Raw genomic sequence first — 6,982 nt, forward strand, 5'->3', positions numbered from 1 at the left:
GTGTGACCTCGCAAAGCCTGTGACCATCTCTCTGAAAAGATACTGGGTTGTTCTGAGTATTGAAAATCCTATATTTAGATGTTCCCAGCTCATGCCTAGGACATAGAAGGATTGCAGAAAGCTGTAGCTTTTTAAAATACCCATTTAATTGAAGTACAATTTACATGCAATGAAACCCACTAATTTTAAGTGTACCATTTGACGGATTTTAACATGTATATATAGTCATGGAACCACCACCCAATCAAGATAGAGAATGTTTCTATGATGCAAAAAAGTCCTTGTATTTTATTTCCTGGTTTCATTTTTTTTTTTTAGAGATGGGGTCTCACTATGTTGCCCATGCTGGTCTCAAACTCCTAGGCTAAAGTGATCTTCCTACCTTGGCCTCTCTAAGTGCTGGGATTAAAGGTGTGAGCCACTGCACCCAGCTAATAATAACTTTTAAAATATTTGATTATGTTTAATGATACTTGAAGCCCACCCTGAGTCCTGTTCCCCTGTATAATACTCTGCTGTTTCTTCTTGGGTTCTTCTCAGAGGTATCATCATGGTCACACTTTCCTGGCATGTTCCTGAGCTTTTTTCTTCACTCAGACCCAATAGTACCTGCTGGTGGGGAGAGGGGTAGGGAAGGGAAAGGGGTCACCCACCCAACCCAGGCTCAGCCCCCATCCCATGTGAAACTGTGCCCACCCACCGTGGCTGCACCCATGGACGTCACCAGTACGATAGCAGTGCAGGCGTGGCCTTGCTGTAGCAGGCCTGGTCCACCTAATGCTTTTCCAGCTCCTGCCTGACCTTTGCCAAATCTGTCCTTTCTTTCTCAGCCGGCCCTAGAGCCCCACAGAGAAGGCGGCGTGGAAGGTCCCCACAAAAGAATCCAGCCCTTCTCCATCCACTGATTTCTTTTCTTTCATTCATTCAACAAGAAATTTTTGAGGGGCTTCCTGTGCCAGGCACAGGCCAGGGGCTGGGTGGCAGGCTCCAGGGCCACAGGGCCCAGCCAGGCCCACCTCCATCACCTCTCCTTCCCCGCCCCAGACTCGGCCCAACAGGCAGGACTGAAATGAAACCTCGCCCCTCCAGCATCCTCCAATTTCTTGCTCTTAGATCAGACCCTACACAGCAGCAGGCAATTGAAAAGGACTTCCGGGTGCCCGCTCACACTTTCATCCTTCTTTTCTCTCTCCCTTTTTTCATCTTCTTTTTAAAAATGCTCTTTAATAGTGGGAAAGTTAGCATGAAAAGGAGAGAAAATGAGGCTTGAAAAGAATGTGTCTGATGTGCAGCAATTTGTTCACCTGCGAGAGGTTCTTCCCCTCCTGAACCTTGCTGCTGGGGGGCCCAGCGCTGCCAGGCGGCAGGAGGTGGGAGGCGGCTGGGAAGCTGGAGGAGGCCCTCCCTTCTGCCCTTCTGAAAGCAGAGGCAGGAGGTGGGTCAAGGTAGGAGATTGACCTCATGACAGCAAGTAAAGTCAGGGTCATAGGGGACCAGGGTCACCTGCCATGTCCCTCTGGCACCTGTTGGAGCTACACTAGAGACCTGCAGAATTGTTCACCATAAGGCATTTCCTTTCCTATCTTAAGGCAAGAGCCTGGTGTCCTGCGTGGTGGGGAAAGGGGGCCTAGAGTCAGGGAATGGGGTCCCAGCAGGGCAGGTTCAGGGCCTGGTCACCCCAGGACTCGGGCCACCATTGCTCCCTCCCTCCTGCTTGGGCTCCAGCCATGTGCCCCACTGACTTCTGGAAGAGCCAGTCAGGACCCAGCTAAGGATCCTTCCCCGAGGATCCCAACTGGGTTTAGGGTTTCAAGACAGCCTCAACCAGCCTCCATCCACTCTGCACTGGACTGGCCCTGCTGCCCCCTCCCCTTACTCAATGAGAAAGCTCAGGACCCACACGCAAGACAGAGCCTGCAAGAGAAGACCCCCAATGGGCTCCTTTCCTGCAAAGGAGACTGTTCTTTGGCTCCTGTCATGAAAGGCAGGGAGGCAGGGAGTCTGGGCCAAAGTGCCCACAGGGTAGGGGCTGCTAGAGCTTGTTTCCCTGGGAAACGACAGAGGGGTGCGACGCCAGTGAGCCTGGAGTCTTGACAGGCTGGACGGTTCAATGGTTAGACGGTGGGCTCTGGGCCAGCCTGCCCGGGTTCAGATAAAATCACATCAAATCCATTTGCTGCTTATTCGTTGTGTGGCCAGGACGGGAACCAGAGAGAAACTGGGGGTGATTGTAGTGGTGCCTTCCGAGCCACTGTACAAGTTACCATCCATAATGCACTTGGGATAGTACTTGGCACACAGTAGGTGCACGGAGAAGGCTTGTGTCCGAAGCTCAGTGTCATTATTTAGCCAGACCTTCCCCTGCATAGTAGCGCCCACCCCGCTGGCAGGATAGCAGTATGGAGGATGGGCACTTCCTCCCTCCCCTTCCACCTGGGGCGGGGACAATCTGCCAGGAGTGCCCCTGTCCCTGAGCTCCAGCCTCCCCCACCACCCCCAGTGACAGAGACAGAGCTGGAGCTGGGCTGGGTAGCAAAAGCTGCAGACAGGGGGCTGGGCTGCCACCTCAGGGTTGCCCCCACACTGCACAACTCTAGGGGATGCCATTTACATTAACAGCCCATGGTGGCCCCTGCCCAGGGCCAAGGCACAACTCTGGAGGAGACGGGCCAGGGCTCCCTGAGATCCTGTTTGCCCACCAAAGGCTGCTTCAAAGGCCCGAAGAATAAGCCTGACAAGGCAGAGACAGAGGCATGGGCTGAGAAGGGCCTGGGAGCCCAGTTTGCCAGTGGGGGCCCAGCCTGGGGGGGCCACGGGTTTTCCCTTCTCCTGGAGCACAGTGGCCTAGTTTTCTCCTGGAGACGGAAGAGACCCAGAGAAAAGCTTCATGCTGTCCCTCCTTCAAAGCCATCTCACACCCACACAACTCCGCACCCCTCCCCAGAGGCCAGAGCTGCAGGAACCCGAGCGAGAGTGTGGTTTCCTCTCAGCCTCGCCCCTCAGAGACTTCCGCTCAGCAGCAGCTGCGGCCAGGCCAGCTCAAGGCGAGATATCAGCCAGTCCTTGTGAAACCTCCCTGCACGGTGGAGACAGACAGAGACAGGGCACCAGGCCAGGTCCCTTCCAGTGGAGGGGGCAGCAAGTGAGCAGAGGCGATCAGAGGGGTGGGAATCACAGGGGAGAACAGTGACTAGGGAGAGTGATAAGAAGTGTGTACCACTGCTGTGTGCATGTGCAAATGTGCCTGTGTGCACATGCGTATGTGTGCTGCACACTCAAGTGTGTAGCATGTGTGGAAGTGTGTAGGTGGGTGTGTGCAAATGTGTGAGCAGGCGTAGCTGTGTGCAAATGTGTAAGTGTGCACTGCATAGGCACAAAGGATGTGTGTCAGTGTACAAGTGCTGCATATGCAAGTTTGTGGCTGTGTGTGCAAATGCATGCTGGTGTGTCTGTGCCTGTGTGCAAATGGGTGTGTGCAAGTGTGCAGGTGTGTCACACAAGTGCAAGGGTGTATTTCTGCAAATGCACATGTGTGCAAGTGTGTGGGTATGCGTGCAAATGGGTGCTAGTGCACAGGTGTGTGGGTGTGCAAGTGTATGCAAACACATATATGTGCACATGTGTTCAATGTGTGTGTGTGCAACTGTGCACATATGTGCAAATGTGTGTGTGAGTGCCCTGGAAAAGAGAGAGGGAGAGGAAGAGAGAGGGAAGAGCAGAAACATACCTATGGTAAAAGCCAGTACTGCCCAGCAGATGTGTCCAACGGAGAGCACCAAGAGGCAGGACCAGCCTCTCTTTGTTCCTATCTCAGTAGCAGGCATGTAGCAGCACAATGACTTGTGTTGCTTGCCTGGCAGATCACACAGGTCACAGATGCCTCCTCGTCACAGGATGTGGTCGCTGCACCCTGTCCTAACTCCAGTCCTTTCCCTCACCTTCCCCAGCTAACCCCTTCCCTCCAAGCCCCCTGCCCTGATCGCTGTCAAGGTCAGCAGACCACGCCCCATCCATGAGGGAGCCAAGGGCAGTATCTGCTCAATGCCGTCACTCCCTGTGGGCCAGCTTCTCCTCGCCCAGGAACAAGGGGATTTCCTGACTGTCTCTTTAGGCAGGGTGACGTAAGCTGTTTTGCTAGAGTGCAGCCAAAGAGCCTTCCAGGTCTTCATTTATCTAGATGTGGAGTCCTTTGGGAATGAGCATGGCAGGCTTGCTCCTGCCCAGCATCTTGGAAGATCTCAGACCAGTGCTCCCTGTAGACGATTGGGACCTAAGAAACAGAGCCCTGCAGAAGGCCTGGCAAGACCACATGTCCCAGGGTGGCCGGTGTTTCCAGCGGTGACACTTGGGATTGAAACCAACCTTTGGAGGGCAAGAGACCCCACAGCAGCAGCTGTGCCACTGACTGGGGAGTGCCCAGCCTTGGCACTGGAGTGGGGAAATGGCCTGGACATGAAATGTGTGGAGACCTGACCCCTGCGCTGGCCCCTGCAGCAGAGGCAGGCCCAGGCAGGCAGGGACCTGCTTTTCCCAGGGCTCTCCAGGGAGTCCCTGCACAGCCCTCAAGAGCCTACCCTGCATTATCATCCTCAAGGTCAAGAAACTCTCTTGGGGGAGTCTCCAGAGACAGACAGCCTGGCCATGCCCTGGCAGACCCACCCACTCTACTCCAGGACTTCCGGATCTGGTCTGCGAGTCACGGCACGGGGGAGTCTGCCATCGAACCAGCCACCTGCATCAGAGCCGGGGCCACCTCCTCCTCCGTCTCGCTGTAGCTCTTTGAGCCTCAGTTTCCTCATCTGTAAGGTGGGAGGTGAGGATGCCCAATTCAGTGTCTGATGAAGACAAAATTTACCCCCTCATCCAGGGCCGGTCTGGAGCAGACCCTCCCCCTTCCTCCTCATCTCGGCCCCAGGACAAGCATGGCTTCCCTCCCTAGCCTTCCTCCCTTGGAGCTCCAGGCACTGAGGACTCTTGGCAGATCTCATTCATGTCATTCTCTCTCTCTCTCTCTTTCTCTCCCTCTTTCTCTCTCTTTTTTGGAGACAGGGTCTCACTTTTGTCGCCCAGGTTGGAGTGGCCTCAGCCTCCCAAGTAGCTGGGATTACAGGTATGCACCACCATGCCTGGCTGCTTTTTGTATTTTTAGTGGAGACAGGGTTTCGCCATGTTGGTCAGGCTGGTCTGGAACTCCTGACCTCAAGGGATCTGCCCACCTCAGCCTCCCAAAGTGCTGGGATTCTCTCTCTATCTATCTCTTTCTCCTCTCTCTCTACCCCATCTCTTTCCCACTGTCTGTCTCTAATCTCTGCGTCTATGTCTCCGTCTCTCCCTACACCCCCACCTGGATCTCCACCCCCATTCTTCACCAGCTGACTCCTTCATTCATCAGAATGCCTCCCCCCTGGAAAACTTTCCTGCCTCCAAGCCCCGATGGGGTTGGAGCTTGTATGTGTCCTAGGGGCTTGTATGTGTCCCAAACTTTCCCTATCTTCCCATCAATCGTGGTGAGCTAGAATTACCTGATAATCTGCCTGCCTCTTTCTTGGGCTACAGTCCCCTTGAGAGCAAGACTGGGTCCAGTAGACTGTTGTATGCCCAGTGCCCAGCACAGGGTAGATGTCCATTAAATATACATGAACCAGCGACCGATTGAGATTGAGACCTGACTGGAAGCATCTTCCAAACGGCTGCTCGGAGAGCAGCCCATCCTGCACCCCAACTCATGCCCCATCCCCCACTCCTCCAGCTCCTCTCCTCCCAAATTCCTGCCATCACAGCCAAGCTCGAGCTCCACGGCAGCTCTGCCATCATCGGATGCAGACTCATCCGCTGTTGCCATGGAGACCAGCCAGCAGTGAGCTCTGCGCCCTCCTGCTGCAGGGGCTGAGCAGAGCATGGGGACAGCCTGAAGCAGGCAGAGAGAACCCATCAAGGAGGAGGCAGGGGCACACATGGCTCTGCACCCAGGCAAACCTGGAGTTGGGCCCCATCTGCCCCTACTCTCCTTCTTACACCTGTGACACCGCAGGCAAGTTGCTTCATCTCCCTGAGCCTCCCATGAAACGCAGAAGATCCCAGCCTCACAGTGTTATTGAGGGATGGGATCGACCCATTAGGGCGTGGGGCTGTCTCTGTGTCATTTTGGTGTGCCAACGCCTGCCTTGGCTGTCTGGGGGCTGTTTTGAGTGTTTCTCTCCCCTTGACCTTTGTGTCCAACTCTCCCCACCTCAATTCAGATGAGGCTGAAGGAAGGAGAGACTCCATTCCCACGATAGCACAAAAAGATTTTCTGTGACATTTGAAAACGAAGAAGAAGCCTACAGGGTTGTTAACCAAATTTTGAACTTGGTCTGGCCCTGAGGGCTACTGATGTGGGGACCACATTGGTTGCTTCCTGCAATGAGCTAAGGGCTATGGGCAACTCTGCTCACAAAGAGCTTAAGGTGGCATCTCACTTGCAGAACAGCCTCCAGGTCTCACTGGAGTCAGGGAAAGTGACGGTTGTCCTGTCTCCTTGTTGTTTTAAATGGTAGCTATCTCTGGAGATGGCTGAATGTCCCTGTGTCCACTGGGGACTTTGGGAACAGAAACATGCCAAGATGCTACAACCAGCCCTGGGCACAAAGCCAGCTCTCCAGCTTTCCATGCCCAGCATTAGTCCTGGCATGCAGCTGAACACCTGTGTCTGAGGTGGACCCAGGCCCTGATGCAAAATGTGCCACCCACCTCCTTCTCCCAAATGTCAGCTTGACCCAGCTGAAAGGCAGAGAAAACTTGGCAGTGTTCCCAAAGGGGACAGGAAATTGTCTCTATTGTGAAATGGATGGATGGATGGATGGATAGATAGAGAGATAGATAGATAGATAGATAGATAGATAGATAGATAGATAGATAGATAGATAGATAAGTGGATGGGTGAAAGGGTGGGTGGGTGGATGGATGGATGCGTGGATGATTGGATGGATGGGTGGACGGATGG

The 6,982-nt window shown here is 54.1% G+C and overlaps 1 long non-coding RNA gene across 1 annotated transcript; it reads right to left on the reverse strand.

Annotated features, from left to right (window-relative positions):
- Positions 1-304: 304 nt before the first annotated feature.
- Positions 305-5,687, reverse strand: LOC105545176. The gene is made up of 2 exons (XR_001006884.1): positions 5,523-5,687; positions 305-4,799 (listed from the first exon to the last, which is right to left on the reverse strand). It is a non-coding gene; the product is annotated as an uncharacterized LOC105545176 (long non-coding RNA).
- Between the last annotated feature and the right edge of the window lie 1,295 nt (positions 5,688-6,982).

This window comes from Mandrillus leucophaeus, unplaced genomic scaffold, assembly GCF_000951045.1.
Source record: "Mandrillus leucophaeus isolate KB7577 unplaced genomic scaffold, Mleu.le_1.0 Scaffold1, whole genome shotgun sequence".
Classification (NCBI taxonomy): Eukaryota; Metazoa; Chordata; class Mammalia; order Primates; family Cercopithecidae; genus Mandrillus; species Mandrillus leucophaeus.